The sequence below is a fragment of the Diceros bicornis genome, chromosome 10 (genome assembly GCF_020826845.1).
Source record: "Diceros bicornis minor isolate mBicDic1 chromosome 10, mDicBic1.mat.cur, whole genome shotgun sequence".
In the NCBI taxonomy this organism is placed as follows: domain Eukaryota; kingdom Metazoa; phylum Chordata; class Mammalia; order Perissodactyla; family Rhinocerotidae; genus Diceros; species Diceros bicornis.
The window spans coordinates 11,109,044-11,126,924 of NC_080749.1; the positions used below are offsets into that span (position 1 = coordinate 11,109,044).

Here is a 17,881-nt window from a genome sequence, read left to right on the forward strand (position 1 = left end):
TATAAACAGTTTAAAAATTTGCTGATTTCTTAATGCATCATTTGACTTTTTAAACTGTAAGCTGGCAGACTGATAGATTCCACCTCCTTTTCAAGTATTACATGATATAATTAATGCGGCAAAAACAAAAATAGAAGAAACACAATTCTGGAATTTTAGTCAAAGATTCCCACGTATGACAATCAGGCAGTACTCTGCGATTTACAATAGATAGTGGGAATCATTTTATCCTTACTGTAAGTGAACAAATACAGGCAGAAATCTGTTATTTTTACTAAAGTAGACATAGGAAGGCAGTTTCATTTGTACATTTGGATCTAGCTAATGAACTCTTTTCTCAGTTTGCTGTATGACCATGAAATGTGTGTGTGTGTATGTCATGGCCTACATGTCAAAATATGCCCATTTTTGGAAATATTATCTGTAAAACTCTAAATGAACGTTAAAATGGAAACACTTAGAATTTCTCAAAATTATCAGAATAAATAAACCCTGTACAAATAGGAACTAGTCTAAATCATTATTCTCGTTCTGAGAATTTGTCATAATGGTGAGTTTCAATGTTTTGTTTATTTGGTTTAGCTCAAGAACATTCCCTTCATTCCTCTTCAGTTTTCTTTGACCTACCCACACCTGCTAAGTGCCCCTTTTAATATTCCATCACTGTAATAACTGTATAGTCTAGTAATTTCTGTTTTCCCTACTAAACTGATTTCCTTGGGAATAAAAATTGTATCTTTTCAGCTATGCATACCCAAGGGCAGGTCAAGTTCTGGCAAAGGAGAGGCTATTAGATAATGTAGAAAATGAAAGCAAATTGCCCTCTCACTTGGTTTTGAATGTCTCTAAATGGTTCTTTGTGTTTGGTTGGGTTAATTGTGCCACTGGCACAAGAGTCCATTTGTGACTTGGCATGGACCAATGTTGCTTGAGAGACCTCACTGACGGCAGTTCAAAAGGAAATCCCCAAACTAAAACTCAGTGTGAGGTTACCCTGACATTTGCCCTTTGTCCTCAGTAGATATAACAAATGGTCTTCAAAAACCCTGAACAGGGGGGCCAGCCCTGTGGCATAGTGGTTAAGTTCGGTGTGCTCCGCTTCAGTGGCCTGGGTTCGCGAGTTCAGATCCCAGGTGCGGACATATACCACTCGTCAGCCATGCTGTGGCAGCAACCCACATACAAAATAGAGGAAGATTGGCACAGATGTTAGCTCAGGGCGAATCTTCCTCAAAAAAAAAAAAAAAAAGCCTGAACAGATCCAGGTTATGACACATCGGGCAACAGGTAATGTTTAAAGGGCTATTCCATCACTTGATTTGCATCAGAGCTGGCCACAGAACCACCTGGATTTGTCACGCTTCTCACGGTAAGAACACTGACTTTCATACTTCTTTGTTACTGAGAAGTGGGTTTTTGTAATATCAATTTCACTAGTTGTGACAACACCGGAAACTAGAACTATCCTCTCCATTAAAGATGAAGTGACCTTGGTACTTGTGACTAGACTAAGTGACTCATCTGGGTCACACAGTGACCTGACAGCTATGAGAGCACCTCTGACCCTACCAGTTCTCCAGTAACTGCCATTATGGTGTTTAAAGAGGGGCACACCAGCAGCATAACACCTTGCCAGGTGAGGAGACCCAGGAGAGGTAAGACAGACATCTGTATTGTCTCCTTCTGTGGGTGATACTTACCAGGTAAGTCAAGTAATGAGAGTAATTGTACTCCAGGGAGTTGTTACAAACATGACTTAGCAAACTAGTTTCTAATCTCCTGTTTTCATCATGTACAAAAGACACACCCTGCCTTTGCCCACAATTTTCTGTAACACACACCACTCCTCCAGCAAAGAGACTACCTATTGCCCAAGTAGTGTAAATCCAGATTCCATATGGGCTATGACACAGATGTTGATAGTATGTATTGCTGCTGTTCTTCCTGAATTTTAATTTCTGTAGGCATAACATATTCTCTTTTTCACTGAGATTATTGAAGAAGATTAAGTAAGGCTATCTAATTAGATGTAAGCACCTATTACTAAAGTATTTAGGCTAACCTAGACTGGAAGATAATGCCTAACTGAATCACAGGAAGAGAAAGAAATCTTCATACACAGAATTTAGTGACTTCTGTTTGTTAGGGCACGCTGTCAAAAATATGCTATCAAATTCTTTAAGAATGACTTTTTATTACAAAAATATGTTTGCAGAATAAAATGAAGAATACAAATGTAAGTTTAAAAAATGACCAATAATTTTACCACCCAGAGATAATCACTGGCTAATATTTTGATGTATTTGCTTCCAGAAAGTCTTCTATGCCCAAACTGCACTTTCTATGTGAACTGATACCTAGGGCAGGCATCTATCAATCAGTTGCTGAGTAAAATATAATCAGATGTAGATAACAACAGGTATGGCTGAAGATTTTAATAAAAATATCATCCTCAAAACTGTGGGAAAAATCAAGAAAACCCATAAAATCATAGTTTGTAGGCCTTTAGAGACCACCAGTGCTATCTTTTACTCTGTGGATAGGACCCTGAGAGAGAATGTGACCAGCTGAGAGCAGGTACAGCCAGAACTAGAATCTCGGAATGGAGGCTTTTGGCATAATCTCTCTGCTCTCACAATGCTTTTAACTGACTTTGTTATATACATGATTGGATGTAATGATTGATAAACATTAGCTCTGAAATGAACACACTTGGTATGAGACAGGAAGAATAATATGTCAGTAAATCCTTTCTAACCCACCTAAATCATATTTGGTAAAGATTAAGTCCACTACTTAAGTGTTTAGTCAGAGAATGTTAGAATAGCAAGAAACCTTAGAGGTCCTATATAGTTTATGCCCCCCATTCTATAGATAAGAAAACTGAGGCCCAAAGAGGAAATGTGATTTGCTAAGGATGCTCAGGTAGTTTGTGGCAGAGTCAGGAGTAGGTCCCATCTCCTGACTGCAAGGTTCTAAAAATAGTGTAGAATGTAGAGCTCATGATTATCCAAGAGAAATTCCCAAAGATCTCACATACTATAGATCAATGGGTATTCACTTGCTCTACTTTACTTATTCTGCCTTTAAATGGACTATTCCAGTTCTAATAATGAACCTAGGAAATGGTCATCAATGACTGTCAAGTTCACAAAAAGAGACAATTGGAAATTATGTGCCTCCTGATGGATGTATGAAATAGTTTTGCCAAAAAATTGAAACCCGAATCAGAATAAAGCATATGGCACTATCAAGTATCTAGTGGCTAGAAGAACATGTTAGAGACTCCCAGGAATACAAACAGAAAAATCTAGAACGTGGGAAACCTACAGGACAAATGACTCAGTTTCTTCAATAAATAAATATCAAGGAAAAATGAGATTGAGGAGGCAAATATACATATTAATAGAGACCTAAGAGACAAATAAATCAAATGCAATGTATCGGCATTGTCTGGATCCTGATTTGAACAAACTATAAAAAAAAATTATGAGAGAGGTACATTAACAGCAACCTTACAGAAATAAAAAGCATCCTAAGGGAACAGTATGAACAGTTGAATGCCAACAAATTAGATAACTTATACAAAATAGAGAAACTCCTAGAAAGGCACAAAACACTGAAACTGACTCAAGAAGAAATATAAAATCTGAATAGTATTATAACAAGGGATCAAATTATTAATAAAAGAACAAAACAAAATAAGACAAAACTACCCACAAAGAAAAGCCAAGGCCCAGATGGCTTCACTGGTGAATTCCATGAAACATTTAAAAATGAATAAATGCCAATACTTCACAAACTCTTCCAAAAAAAAATAGAAGAGGAGGGAATACTTCCCAATTCATTCTGTGTGGCCAGCATTATCCTGTTACCAAAAACAAAGATATCACAAGAAAATTAGAGACTAATATCCCTTATGAATATAGATAAAAAAGTCTTCCATAACATAATAGCAAATCAAAATTCAGCAACACATAAAAAGAATTATAACAACATGACTGAGTGGGATTCATTCCAGGAATGTAAAGTTTGTTTGATATTGGAAAATCAATCAATGTAATACACTACATTGATAGAATAAAGGACAAAAAACCACATGACCATCAAAATAGACACAGAAAATGGATTTGACAAACTCCAAAACTCTTTAATGATAATGATAAAATACTCAACAAACTAGGAATAAAAAGAACACCTTCAATCTGATAAAGGCCATATATAAAAAGCCCACAGCTAACATCATATTTAATGGTGAAAGACTGAATGCTTTCCCCTAAGATCAGGAACAAGACAAGGATGTCTACTCTTACAACTTCTATTCAACATTGTACTGGAGGTTCTAGCTGGAAAAATTAGGCAAGAAAATGAAATAAAAAGGATCCAGATTGGAAAGGAAGAAGCAAAAAGAATCTTTATTTGCAGATGACATGATTTTGTATACAGAAACTGCTAAGGAATCCACTAAAATACTAATAAATGAGTTCAGTAAGGTCGCAAGATACCAGATCAATATGCAAAAATTAATTGTATTTCTATACACTTGCAATGAACAATTTGAAAATGAAATCAAGAAAACAATTCCATTTACAATAGCATCAAAAAGAAAATATATTGGGACAGATTTAACAAATAAAGTACAGAACTTATACTATGAACTACAAAACATCATTGAAAGTAATTAAAAATGATCTAAATGAATGGAAAGACATTCCATGTTCATGAGTCAGAAGACTTAATACTGTTAAGATTTCAATACTTTCCAAATTGATCTACAGATTCAATGTAATTCATATTAAAATTATAACTGCCTTTTTTGCAGAAATGGACAAACTGATTGGAAAAGACATGTGGAAATTCAAGGAACCCTAAATAGCCAAAATAATTAGAAAAAGAAAACAAAGTTGAAGGACTCACATTTTCTGATTTCAAAAACTTACTACAAAGCTACAGTAACCAAAACTGTGTTACTAGCATAATAATGCATATACCTATCAATGGGATAGAATTTAGAGTCCAGAAATAAACCCAAACATTTATAGTCAATTGGTTTTGGACAAGGGTGTCAAGACAATTCAATGGAGAAAGAATAGGCTTTTCAAAAAATGGTGATGGGACAACTGGAGAGCTACATGCAACAGAATGAAGTTGGACCCTTACCTTGTACCATATATAAAAATCGACTCAAAATGGATCAAAGACCTAAATATAAGAGTCAAAAGTATAAGACTCTAAGCAGGAAACACAGGATTACACAGTAGTTTCATAGAAAAATACCAAAAACACAGTGACAAAAGAATAAAATAGATAAATTGGACATTAAAATTAAAAACTTTTGTGCTTTGAAGGGCATCATCAAGAAAGCGAAACGACAACCCACTGAATAGGAGAAAATATTTGCAAATCATATATCTGATAAGAGACTTAAATCCAGAATATATAAAGAACTTCTACAACTTAATAACAAAAGACTACACAATTAAAAAATGAGCAAAGGATCTGAATAGACATTTCTTTGATGAGATATACAAGATGGCCAATAAGCACATGAAAAGATGCTTGACATCATTAATCATTAGGGAAATGCAAATCAAAACCACAGTGAAATACCACTACTCATCCAATAGATAGGTATAATAAATAAGACAGATAATAAGTGTTGGTGAGGATGTGGAAGAAACTGGAACCCTCATACTCTGCTGGTGGGACTATAAAATGGCACCTTCACTATGGAAAACAGTCTGGCCATTCCCGAAAAGGTTAAGCATACATTTATCATATGATCCAGCAATTCCACTCCTAAGTGTACGTACAAGAAAAATAAAAAAGCATATGTCCACACAAAATGTTGGTAATAGAATGTTGATAGCAGCATTATTCACAATAGTCAAAAAATGCTTTGGAACAACCCAATGTCCATTAACTAATGAATGGATGAACAAAATGTGATATACACACACATAATGGAATTTATTTGACAATAAAAAGGCATGAAGTACTGTAACATGCTACAATATAGGTGAACCTTGAAAACATGATAAGTGAAAGAAGCCAGTCATATATTGTATGATTCCATTGTTATGAAATGTCCTGAATAGGAAAATCCATAGACACACAAAAAATAAATTAGTGATTGCCTAGGGCTGGTGGGTTTGAGGGATATGGGTAGTGACTACTAATGGATATAAAGTTTCTTACTAGGGGATGAAAATGTTCTAAAATGGATTATGGTGATGATTGCACAACTCTTTGAATGGACTGTCAATGCAAAATAACCAATAACTATCCCACAGATAAGAGAGATAAGGTGAGCCAGGATGAGGATTATAACCCTGGAAGGTAGTTTCCACAAAGGGAGAAAGCATTCCGGAGAAGCGTGGTTTTCAGTACAGTCTTAGACCTTTTCAGAAGAAAGAACATACATTATATTGCCTTCCCTCATATCAGCATTTCTTGAGGGATAAGCATCTCTTCCCAGAAGCTAAGGATTAATCACTAACTTGCTATGTTCACCTTGTGACCACTGACCTGCTGTGCCAGCAAAGCATCTCATGACTGTTGTAAAAGAGATATTCCTGTCACGTGTGATGTATGCTCTTTGTTCCAAGACAGTATATAACCACTCTGTATACCCACCTTCTTCGGAGTGCTTCCTTCTCTAAGGAAGTCCCCCCACCCCCAGGCTATAGTCCTCAAAGCTGGCTCATATAATAAACTCACCCCAATTTTGATTTATAGATTGATTATGGATTATTTGTGTTGACAAGAGGTACAATGTATGTTTGATAGACCATAAATGAGGCTTCCTTAGTTCAAGCTGAATCCATTTTGAAGCAGAATAGCAACTGTAGGGGAGGAAGACTATCCTCTACCCACTCTGGGTCCTTTCTGGCTGGGCTACAAATTAAATCAACATGAGACAGAATAACAGGAGAAAATCAAACCAAGTTTTATAACATGTATACTTGGGAGAGACCCAGGAAAAACAGGGTAACTCGCCAAAATGGTGGAGGTTCTCATCTTAAATACTATCTTCAGGTAAAGACAAAGGAGGATGTTGGGGGTGGGGGTTTGGGATTTCAGAGGGAAGGAATGCAATTCACACAGAAATGGAAAAGCAAATGTTTGAGAACGTGGCCCGAGAGACAGAATTTTGATAAGATGAGCTTGTTGTTGCCTTTCTTATCACATCTATTTTACATTATACTGTAGTTATCTCATGGTATTAGCTCCTTCCTGGAACAGGCCTTCTATCTTAAATTCTTTTAGGCAATTTGGGGGAAGGCCAAATGTTTTTCCTGAGTCTTCTGAGCCTTTATTGTCTTCAGCTTGAAATAATCCCCATACTAGAGTGGCACATTTTGGGGTGGCCTGCCCTGAATCCCATCACTATCAAATATACCCCAATACGTGAAAATCTTGTCAGTACTAAAGACTACTGAATTGTATAGTTTAAATGGGTGAATTGTATGGTATATGAATTATATCTCAATAAATCTGGCAGCAAAAAAATTTATGAGACAGGGAAATTTGAAGATTGACAGGGTAGATGATACTAGGAATTATTAATTTCTTAAGTGTGATAGTGGTATGGCAGGTATATTGAAGCTGGGTACCTGAGAGTTACTGTAAATATTCAATGAGAACATATTTGTTCCCAACACAGACATAGATGAAAAGAAGTTAATTTTGTTAATTTGCTGTTTTCTTGTTTAACCTGAGGGGTAACTCAAGGGTCACAAGGATTTATGAGCTTTTATGCAGAAGAAAACAATGCCTTTAAGGAGGTTCCGATCACCAGATAACCAGCCCCCAGCTACAATTGCCACAAGGAAGTCTGATTGCCCAAGGGCTTATCTGGAGTGAAAGAAACACAGATTACCCCTTTGCTTCTCTGAAACTCCACCTCCCAAGCCCTTTAGATCTATAACATCTCCTGCTTTCTTCTTTTGTTAAGGCAGATTTGAGAAAACCTATTCTCCTGCCTTCTCATTTTGGCCAATTTGAACAAATCATTCTCCATCCCCAAGCACCAATGTCTCAGTGATTGGCTTATTACACATTGGGCACATCAACTTGAGATTAAGGTTTGGTATCAGTATTTAATAAAAAGAATCTTATCTTTTAGAAATACTACAATAGTTATAGATGAAATAATTAAAAAATTATTCTCGACCCTATCTACCCCTTGAAGTATCACCCCACTTTTCTTCCCCCTTACCCTTACAACCAAATTCTTCCTCCAAATTATCTATTCTTCCTCTCTGATTCTGTTCTTACCATTCTCTTTTGAACCCATTCCAATCAGGCTTTCATCTCCACCATTATAGTCCATTAGCAATCGACTTGGTTGCTCTTCCTGGCTTCTTCTTGTTTCAGTGGTTGCTCTTTCTGTCTCCTTTGCTGGTTTCATTACCATCTCAATCTCTAATGCTACACTGCTCCAGGGCTCAGTCCTTAGATAACTCTTTCAAATTTGTCTGCACTTACTATCTAGATGATCTCATGGCTTTAAATACTAGCCACATGCTGATGGCTACCAAATTTACACATCCAGTCTGGACTCTTCTTCTTATATAACTTATAGATATAACTTACAGAAATACATTAGACTCATATTGCAGAAATATGTTAGACTCTTGATATTTCCATCCGGTAATTTAATAGGCATTTCAAACTTAACATCTCCAAAATTTAATTTATTATCTCTTCCCAGTCCCAATCTGCTCCTCCCAGTCTCATTTCAGTAAAGGGTACCTCCATTCTTCAAAATGCTCAGGCCGAAAATCTTGAAGTCTTCTTAACTCTCCTTTTTCTCACACCCTATATCAATTAATCATCAAATCCTGTGTGCCTTCCTGTCTGAATCTATCCTGATACCTCAGCCCTCCACTACTTGCACTCTTCTCAAGCCACCATTGTTTCACTCGGGAGTACTGCAATGGCTTCCTAAGTCGTCTCCCTCTTGCTCCCCTACAATCTATTCTCGAAACTCCCTACTCCTCTACAATCTGTTCTCAAAACTCCTGACTCCCCTGCAATCTACTCTCAAAACAGAAGCTAAAGTGATTCTTTAAAAATGGAAGTGGGGCCGGTCCGGTGGTGTAGCTGTTAAGTGCGCGCGTTCTGCTTTGGCGCCCGGTGTTCGCAGGTTCTGATCCCAGGCATGCACCGACGTGCTGCTCATCAAGACATGCTGTGGTGGCATCCCATATAAAGTAGAGGAAGATGGGCACGGATGTTAGGCCAGGGCCAATCTTCCTCAGCAAAAAGAGGAGGATTGGCAACAGATGTTAGCTCAGGGCTAATCTTCCTCACATACACACACAAAAATAATAACAAAAAAATAAATGAAAATGGAAGTAAAATCATGTTACTTCTCTGCTCACAACCTTCCAATGGCTTCCCATTTCACGCACTAAAAGCCAAAATCCTTACAGTGCCCTTTAAGTCTCTCCACAATTTGGCATCGTGTTACCTGTGACCTGATTTCCTACTTTTTCCCTTCCATACTCTGCTTCTGCCACTCTGGCCTCCTTTCTGTTCTTAGAATGTGGTAGGCATCCTTCTGCCTCAGAATCTTTGCACTTGCCATTCTTTCTACCTGGAACATCCTTCTCCTGGATAAAGGACATTTCTTGCTCCCCCACCTCCTTCGGATCTTTGCTCCAAGTTTGCTTCTCAGTGGGCCCCCCCCTTGTCCTATTTAAACAGAAATCTCTTTCCCTATCCTTAGCACGATTTCCCCCTCTTCTTCATTTTTTCCCACAATACTTATCCTACCTGACATATATATTTTATCTATTACTTTATTTTCTATCTCCTCTCTCCACGAACAGGGATTTTTTTTCCTGCTTTTCTAAGTGGCATATAGTTGGTACAGAGCATTTTGAGTGTGTGAATGCTGCTTATAATGCACTTATACTCTCTGCCTCATTGTTCAACTGGCTTCCTGGGAGTTTGGGAATGTATCCCTGAGGAAGATGAGACTGACTGAACAGAAACATTGTGCACTCACTCAGACTATAGTATCTATCTTTGTAAGGGAGCCCAAAGCACAGAGCAGGAATTCTGGAGTTCAGGTTTCAGTTACAGCCTTGGTACCAACCAGCCATGTGACATTGGCAAATCTTTTCCTTTCTGGCCCTCAATTTCCTCATCTGCCAAAAGGAGATCATTGCTTTAAACGATGTCACAAGATTTTCAAGAACGTAAAATAAAAGATGGAAGTATTGAGTAGGGAATGATGTATCTTATTAATGTCCCTGTTATGTACAAAGATATACTTACCTTGCATTCTACATTTTTTAAAGGCAACGAACAGACCTGGATTCAATCCCCAGGGTTCTCTTAGGCACCTTGGAAAACGCGGTTTTGCTGTGTTAAGCCCTTACACATACCAGCAATTTGACAGTGGAAGCTCTTGACGTCAGCCCATTCTTTCTCCTGTGAACGCTCTTATGTGTAAATTTTTTTTTCAATATCCTTGTCCAAACCAGTGAATAGTCTGTGCCCATGGGTGCCCAGCTCCCATGGGAGTTGTTTCCTAATCACTTCTGTGTATGTGTGCTTGGTGAGCTTCCCCTCAGCCTATCTGTAACCCAGAACCTTGCTTTTCTCACTGGTAAAATGTGGTGAATAACAATTGGGTCATGTTTATTTTGATGGATTCAATGACATATCAATAATTTATATAAAGCAGTAGTACAATGTCTGGCATATCTTAACAACTCCATAAATGTTTCATATAAAGGGAGGATGTATTGAGCTTCTACTCACAGGGTCACTTTCTAAACAGTTCTTTCACCATATTACTAACCCTAGTTGAGAATCTGAAACAGTATGGATTTCTTTTTTTTTTTTTTTAAGATTTTATTTATTTATTTTTTCCCCCCAAAGCCCCAGTAGATAGTTGTATGTCATAGCTGCACATCCTTCTAGTTGCTGTATGTGGGACGTGGCCTCAGCATGGCCGGAGACGCGGTGCGTTGGTGCGCGCCCGGGATCCGAACCAGGCCGCCAGCAGCAGAGCGCACGCACTTAACCGCTAAGGCACCGGCCGGGCCTGGATTTCTCTACTTGGTTTCAAAATCCCGGATCCTATTGAAAGCAGTCTCAAAGAGATATTTGTACACCTACGTTCATAGCAGTATTATTCACAATAGCCAAAAGGTATAAGTTACCCAAGTGTCCATAGTGGTAAATACATACAATGGAGTATTATTAAGCCTTCAAAAGGAAGGAAGTTCTGATCCATGCTACAACACAGAATAACCTTGAAGACATTATGCTAAATGAAATGTCAGTCACAAAAAGTCAAATACTGTATAATTCCACTTATATAAGGCACTTGAGTAGTCAAATTCATAGACAAGAAGTAGAACGGTGCTTGCCAGGAGCTGGGAAAAGGGAGTAACCAGAAGCCGTTTAATGGGTATAGAATTCTAGTTTTGTAAGATGAAAAGAGCTCTGGAAACGGCTGCACAGCAACGTAAATGTACTTAACTCTACTGAATTGTACACTTAAAAGTGGTTAAGATGGTAAATTTTGTTATGTGTATTTTACCACTATTAAAGTTAAAAAAAATTCCCATCCTATTTATCAAACCTTACTCTCCACTCTTCCCGTCTTCTTTTTCCCCCCATTTCAGTTAGCTGTCTTCATTGTACTTCCGGTAGTAACATCCACTCCCTTTTGAGCCTTTGCCCCATGGTGTTTCTCCCTTTTGAGCCTTTGCCCCATGGTGTTTCTCCCTTTTGAGCCTTTGCCCCAAGGTGTTTCTTCTCTGGAATGCTCTTTCGTCATTACTACCCATTTTTAAAAAGTTGCTTGTGCTTTCGCCCCAAAGATAGGTTACTTTTTCTAGATCCAACCCGGAGTCACATCCTCCATGTCATCCCTACTCCTTCAGACCACAGTCCTCTCCCTTTTCTGCACTACACAGAGGGGCTACACACGGCTTTATTCTTAATGCTTCAGCTTAGTCTCTCCACCTACACCATCTAAGCCCGCGTATCAGGGGCATTATCTTACAGCTCTCCTCCCGCATCCCTCTCCCAACACATACACCCGCCACCAGCACGGAGCTCGGCCTACAACAGTTCCCAGTGACAACTCGATGCACTGGACGTCGAGATGGAGGGAAGTCAACTCACACTCTAACAGTGACCTCCAGGAAGCAGTGTATAATCTCACACAAAAGCATTCAACATCAAATTACCGGCGAGCGCAGAGGCTTGACGCGGCAAAACTGTGCGTCCTTCAGATCCTTAAAGGCAGCCCTATAACTTGCACAGTTTTCCATCCTCCGAAACACTTTCCCAGATATCATCCGAAAGCGAGAGGGAGGACAGAAGCAGCGTTATTTGTGGAGACGCTCAAGAAAGAAACGGATTCTGGCTGGCCGTCTCAAGAATCTCCGAGGCCCAGGTGAGGGCCGCTCTGCTTCAAAAAGCGCAAAAAACCGTTAGAAGTTGTGCTTCCGGCTGAAGCGCCCGCGCCTACTCGAGAAAGGAAAGGAGAACGGACGGAAGCGGTACGGCAAGTCGCAGGGCACAATTTCCTTCAGTCAAGTCGCTCGATAGGGGCGCGACGCACGTCACCCAGAAGTGAAAGGCCGTTGTTTCCCTAAGGTATTAGAACCACCCCCCGACCGGAGGAACTTCCGGCCGGACGACTTTTACCCAGGCTTTCCTGGATCCTCCTTAGCTCTCTTCACCACACTCCATGCTTTTTGGTGCCCTATAGTCGTGGCGGCTTAGATCCGATCGTTCTTGCCTAGCCTGAGTTTTGCCGCAACTCCCCAGAAGGCACAGCTACACCCTGGCCTCCCTTCCCTGAAAGAACCTTTACTCTACGGGTCCCCATCAGGGTCATCTGACATTCTCAGAGGAGGCAAAGGCTCCTGGGATTTGCAGCTCCTGAAGCCCAGAGCAGCCAGGCTGGCGCCTGCGCAGGGCGTTACCATAGAGAGGCAGTCGCCTCTCTGGTCTCGGTTTACATTCTCTATGGTTCAGCTGGGTCGGTGGCGGTAAGGGGAGACAGGGAGACTGCACTGCGCAGGCGCTCTCGACATCTATTTTTTTTTTTTTTTTTTCTTTTTAATCTCCGCACCAAGCGCTTAACCTCATTGGGGTGGAGGAGAAGGCGGCGGCTGTCTGGTCGCAGCGGCAAGAGTAGCGAAAATATGGCTGTAAGTACCCGGTTAGGGCGAGGAGATTTAGACCCCAGCCCTCCCAGGCCCCTGCCCCCTCCCTCGCGGTGGCGGGCGCCGAGTTTGGGTGGGGGCGATGTCCAGCGCTGTCATCGGCTCTCGGGTGCACTTTGGGGGGGAGGGGGCGGCCCTTTGGTGGGAGCCGGACGAGGAGCGGGATGGGAGGGTTGTTTATCCAACCGGTAGGTCGCTGATCCCAGGCTGCTTTGCAGGGGGGAGGGCGGCTGTGAGGTCAGCCTGGCTTTGTGTCCCCTTCTCTTTTCCTCTCCCGGACCCCACCCCGGGCCCCCTCCCTGACCCGAATGTCCCGGCCGGGGAGGAGAAGCCAGTGAACCCCGAGTCGCGTTTGAAATGATCCCGGGATTGCAAGGGGAGGGGGGCGAGGGAGAGAAACCCACAACAACTAATCATGGAAGAGTGATGGGTGTGGAGAAAGATCCAGAGGGAAGGGGTGCCGGGGAGGCGGGCGGCCGGGCTCCCAGCCCGGCCAGACAAAAGCTGAGCGAGCGGCGCCGAGCCCAGCAGCCGGCCGGGCGGGATGCGGAGGGTCCCCTTGGTCCCTGGGGCCCGCAGAGAGCCGCTTTCGGAAGCTGGGAAAGCGGACAAGTGCTGAGTTAAGCCTTGTGCAGCCTCCTCAACTTGCCTTTGTTGTTCTTTGGTATTGGCAGAGACGCTCTGACGAAGATGAGTGTGTGATCTTGCACGTTAGCTTGGTTGGGTACAATGGAGCTAATCGAATTTTGCTTTCCATTTTCTGAGCCGCTCGGATGAGTATGGGGTTTTCCAGAGTCTAACTTATTACATAATGTTTTTAAAATAGTTGTGTTTATTTCTAAAATTAAAAAAAAAATAGGTGGAGCCTTAAAGCGTGTCTTGTTGCACCTGGGTGAGTTTCTCTGTCGTGGGGTTCGTTCATTAAATACTGACCGTTTGTAGAACCTGTGAGCTCTTTGAACATGATACTTTAATTTGTAGATGTGGCAGTAAGAGCTTCAGATTCTCTAGTCCTTTGGGAGGCAGTGATGCAGAAGAGGCAGAAGCGAGAAATAGTTGCATGCTGCCATGTGCCTTGCACCCTGTTCGGGTGCCACACTCCGGTATAAATTCTGGCTTTAGAAATTGTCGCTTTTATTATTTTTATTGTTATTATTTGTGACATTTACTGAGCTCTTGGTATGAGGGATCCTGGACAGTGGGCTCTTTTTGCTCATCAGGAGAGTGGGAGAAGAGTAACATTGATGCAGAGACCATATAGATAAGAAAAATAACACCACAGTGTCCCAGAGTTACTGAATATTATTTATCTCCTCCATTTGCTAAGAAAGATTTAAATTTTGGTGAGCCATTTGCTTACTCGTTTTTGTCAAATTGTGTAGTTGTACCTTTTTTAGCAATTGTTAGTCGAGTCTCAGTTTCTATAGTTCATAGTTTATCATTAACGTGTAGCACTATTTTAGATTTTTCAAAGTTTTAATTTTTAACAAGGAGTTTTCAGCCATAGCCTTATATTCTCCCAACTGAGGTTAACCAAAGTCAGAAATCCTTTGAAGAGACTGTTGATGGCGGAGGTGTCAAATGTTGTTATCTCCACGTTACAATGTAAGTGATAAATAGGGAAAAGGCCTTTGCTAACCTTACACCTTAAATTAGTGTTAGAACTGAGAACCCAGATCTCCTGATGTGTCAGGATTTTGGCCACAGACTCAACTTTATGTAAAAGAGGTAAGCATTTTTTATACTAATCGGAACAAAAAATCTGAAGCTTGGTGCAGTATGCTTCAGTAACTGCTGCGATATAATCTTGTAAGTGTAGCTCAGATGATGGGATCTTGCTTTTTATAGAGCAAGATTTCAGATCCTTAAAATAGTTTGACAGGGATGTTCAGAAATGATTGACCGGAAGAACATTAAGTTTATCGTTCACATATGTTATATTTTGTGTATTGGTTTTGGATGTAGATTTTTTGCTTCAATCTTTTGTTAATTCTATTTTCTTGGGTGGCTCAGTCACACGATTTATAAGTTGGATGAGAAAGTTTCTTGGGCCTGAAACTTAAATTTCTTTTTGGGACTCCATTTATTCTTAACAATCTTCTACTTATAAAGTTGTAGTTTTTAGATTATAACGTAATACTTTTTATTTTGTAGTACTGTTGGTAAATATTATAACCATTTAAAGGATTAGAAATATTAGACTAAGAGCTGAGTTATTAAAACTGTCAATTTTGATAACTGCAAGTCTGGTTGTCAAATAGTGGAAAAAGTAGACAGTAGCAAAAAATAGCAAATGTTTGAACACAGAATCATCTAAAAGATTTCCTAGAAAATAAAAGGATCTATTAGTTTAAAAAAAAAAAACCTGAGCAAAGAAGAAATCATTGATGATAGAGTTTTTGGTTTGTAAAATGTAATTTAAGAAAGTAAACTAACCTTTCTTTACCCACAGCAAGCAGGGCAACATCCATAAAGTTGTGTGTGTTTGACTAAGTGACCTCTAAAGGCCTTTTCTTTTTAGTACCAGAATTTACGAATTGTGTCTAGCTGAGTCTTCGTCACCTCAGGGCTTTCCTGCCTCCTTTGTGCTTAGAGCCTTACTGAATTGTGCACAAATGGTGGTATTTCTTCCATAACACCTTTGTTGACTTCCCTCTTGTTTCCTGCCCGGAAGTCTCCTCACTCCTTGCTGATTCCTTCCTCCTTGGAAGATTCACTCCTCTGTATTTACTCTTCTCTGGATCCTTGAGGGCACTGGGAGTTTATAGAACACTTTGTGGTATCCTCTGTGCTTACTCCTGGTACTTGTGTAACTAGTCGCTGTAGAATGTATCAAAGATTAAACGAATGTATCATAACTTAGAATAATAGAATTTGAGCCTTGGAAGAGCTCTTCTAGGCGCCATAGTCCAACATCCTACCTTTTGTCTACTGTATTCTGGTCATCAGTCTCAAACTGCAGACGTGCTTCTCTGTTACTGGATAGGTCTTGGTTGCTAGAAAGGTATTTTAGACTGCCCCAAAATCTACCCCACCCCTTTTACCTGTTGATCTTAGTTATACCCCCTGAAGCAACATGAATCTGTTTTTTCCTCCACATAATAGCCTTTCATTTCCTAGGACAGTCATCAGACCTTCTCTAGATTTATCGATTAATTAACTTATTAAACCCTTTCTTTAGTTGGGAACTGGTTATCCGGAGGGTACAGTTGAAAAGACATACATGGTCCCTGCACTTCAAGGGCTCACAGTCCAATAGGGGAGACAGACAGAATGTTACAAATTGATGAGGATTATGCGGGAAGTACGTAAACAGCCCTAGATCTTTTGTCGCCTTATGTTTGGTGTGATTTCACCATGCATTCTTTAGGCAGCTCAGTTTTCTTAGTGTCCTTTAAATGCAATATCTTAAATAAAACAGAATTTGATATGACCTGACCAGAGTATACAGCTGTTGTCTTAGTTTAGGAAACTGTATCAAGGATTTTCAAACTTCGTTGTACATTCTGGCTCTGCCACTTACTAGTCCTGTGACTTTGGCCCATGGGCCAGTTAAATCATCTCTTTGTATTTTAATAATTTCATCTATAAAACAAGGGTAAAGAGAGGAGAGTGTTTAAATAGTAGTACCTACTTATAGCGTTGTTGTAGGGATTAAATGAGATAATATTTGTAAAGTGCTGAGAATAGTTGACTCACATGTAGTAAGTAAGTGGATATACATGGTATTCTGACCATGTATTCATGGTAGGAGTTAATATTAATAACAATGTAGTAGTAGTAGCAGTGATCAAGTCACCAGAATCACTTGGGGACCTTGTTAAAGTACAAATGGCCTGGCCTTATTTGTTCCCATTTAGCCAGAGATTTTTGTCAGTTAAGTCTACGTGGGGCCTGGGCAGCCACAGTTTTACCAATCCTCAGACAATTCTTAAAAACCTCAAAGTTTGAGAACCTTGCACTCTGTATTAATTTTGTCAGTGATTGTATTTGCTTTTACAAATTAAAAAAATTGCCAAGTAATAGATGAATAGACTTTCCTAAAAGATTTGAGCAATGCAGATGAAGAGGGAGGCATGGATGGCTCTGAGATCCAGGCCCCTTGGGAGGCATACACACTTAACATCAGTTTGGAACATATCCTTCCAAACACTGTTACCCTTTTTTGTAGTTACATATATATGAATGTCTTCATAATGATAGTAGCCAGATTTAAGGGGAAAAACCCTTGATTTTCAAAGCACTTTTACATTCGTAATCTTATTTGCTCCCTTCAAAGTCCTGTGAGGTAGGTGGGGGCGATATCCTCATTATCCTGTCAATTTACAGGTGAGAAACCAAGACCTGCAGGTTAAAGCCTGGTGTGTGAGAGAACCAGGGTGAGAGCTGGGCTTTCTGTTTCTCAGCCTAGTGTTCTTTTCATGTCAGCTGTCTCTTAGCTGCATAGTTTTGTTGGCTTGTATTAAAGTTGTGGTTCATGGAATCTTCTGATCTTTCTGCCTTGTGAATAGCTGCCAAACCAGATTTCTTCCTGGCTTTTAGTGTGTTTATACTTGCTTTTTAAAAAACGTAAATTCAAAGTTTAATGGTTCCATATATCTGTTAAGATTTATTTTGTTGTGAAAAAAATCTAGAACTGGCCTTGTGGCCACCTGTTAGTATGGCACATTTGG

At 40.0% G+C, this 17,881-nt stretch overlaps 1 protein-coding gene across 1 annotated transcript in view; it reads left to right on the plus strand.

Moving 5' to 3' along the window:
- Positions 1 to 13,730: 13,730 nt before the first annotated feature.
- The window catches only part of CLASP1 (cytoplasmic linker associated protein 1), a 260,490-nt gene continuing 256,339 nt past the window's right edge, over positions 13,731 to 17,881 (plus strand). Inside the window, exon 1 of the mRNA XM_058548789.1 lies at positions 13,731 to 14,936. The gene's annotated coding sequence lies outside the window, so the exon portion shown is untranslated. The remainder of the gene's footprint in view (positions 14,937 to 17,881) is intronic.